This window comes from Oncorhynchus kisutch, linkage group LG13, assembly GCF_002021735.2.
Source record: "Oncorhynchus kisutch isolate 150728-3 linkage group LG13, Okis_V2, whole genome shotgun sequence".
Classification (NCBI taxonomy): Eukaryota; Metazoa; Chordata; class Actinopteri; order Salmoniformes; family Salmonidae; genus Oncorhynchus; species Oncorhynchus kisutch.
In genome coordinates, this window is record NC_034186.2 from 12,647,130 (window position 1) to 12,649,225 (window position 2,096).

Genomic DNA, 2,096 nt, shown 5'->3' on the forward strand with positions numbered 1-2,096 from the left:
ATGAAGAATGCAAAAATCTAAGAAAGAAATTGAGAAACCTGTCCAACCAAAAACGTAGAGACCCGGAAAACCTGAGTCTACGCCTTCACTATGGTGAATCACTAAAACACTACAGAAATACACTATGGAAAAAGAAGGAACAGCATGTCAGAAATCAGCTCAATGTAATTGAAGAATCCATAGACTCTAACCACTTCTGGGAAAATTGGAAAACACTAAACAAACAACAACACCAAGAATTATCTATCCAAAATGGAGATGTATGGGTAAACCAATTCTCCAATTACATTGAATGAGTTACAGGACAAAATAAAAACCCTCCAACCCAAAAAGGCCTGTGGTGTTGATGGTATCCTCAATGAAATGATCAAATATACAGACAACAAATTCCAATTGGCTACACTAAAACTCTTTAACATCATCCTTAGCTCTGGCATCTTCCCCAATATTTGGAACCAAGGACTGATTACCCCAATCCACAAAAGTGGAGACAAATTTGACCCCAATAACTACCGTGGAATATGCATCAACAGTAACCTTGGGAAAATCCTCTGCATTATCATTAACAGCAGACTCGTACACTTCCTCAATGAAAACAATGTACTGAGCAAACGTCAAATTGGCTTTTTACCAAATTACCGTACAACAGACCATGTATTCACCCTGCACACCCTAATTGACCACCAAACAAACCAAAACAAAGGCAAAGTCTTCTCATGCTTTGTTGATTTCAAAAAAGCCTTCGACTCAATTTGGCATGAGGGTCTGCTATACAAACTGATGGAAAGTGGTGTTGGGGTTAAAACATACGACATTATAAAATCCATGTACACAAACAACAAGTGTGCGGTTAAAATTGGCAAAAAACACACACATTTCTTCACACAGGGTAGTGGGGTTAGACAGGGATGCAGCTTAAGCCCCACCCTCTTCAACATATATATCAATGAATTGGCACGGGCACTAGAAAAGTCTGCAGCAACCCGGCCTCACCCTACTAGAATCTGAAGTCAAATGTCTGCTGTTTGCTGATGATCTGGTGCTTCTGTCACCAACCAAGGAGGGCCTACAGCAGCACCTAGATCTTATGCACAGATTCTGTCAGACCTGGGCCCTGACAGTAAATCTCAGTAAGACCAAAATAATGGTGTTCCAAAAAAAGGTCCAGTCACCAGGACCACAAATACAAATTCCATCTAGACACTGTTGCCCTAGAGCACACAAGAAACTATACATACCTTGGCCTAAACATCAGCGCCACAGGTAACTTCCACAAAGCTGTGAACGATCTGAGAGACAAGGCAAGAAGGGTATTCTATGCCATCAAAAGGAACATACATTTCAACATACCAATTAGGATTTGGCTAAAAATACTTGAATCAGTCATAGAGCCCATTGCCCTTCATGGTTGTGAGGTCTGGGGTCCGCTCACCAACCAAGACTTCACAAAATGGGACAAACACCAAATTGAGACTCTGCACGCAGAATTCTGCAAAAATATCCTCCGTGTACAACGTAGAACACCAAATAATGCATGCAGAGCAGAATTAGGCCGATACCCACTAATTATCAAAATCCAGAAAAGAGACGTTAAATTCTATAACCACCTAAAAGGAAGCGATTCCCAAACCGTCCACAACAAAGCCATCACCTACAGAGAGATGAACCTGGAGAAGAGTCCCCTAAGCAAGCTGGTCCTGGGGCTCTGTTCACAAACACAAACACACCCTACAGAGCCCCAGGAGCCCTTGCTGTCTCTGCCTGGCCGGTTCCCCCACTTTCCACTGGGATTCTCTGCCTCTAACCCTATTACAGGGGCTGAGTCACTGGCTTACTGGGGCTCTCTCATGCCGTCCCTGGAGGGGGTGCGTCACCTGAGTGGGTTGATTCACTTATGTGGTCATCCTGTCTGGGTTGGCGGCCCCCCCTTGGGTTGTGCCATGGCGGAGATTTTTGTGGGCTATACTCAGCCTTGTCTCAGGATGGTAGGTTGGTGGTTGAAGATATCCCTCTAGTGGTGTGGGGGCTGTGCTTTGGCAAAGTGGGTGGGGTTATATCCTACCTGTTTGGCCCTGTCTGGGGTGTCCTCGGATGGG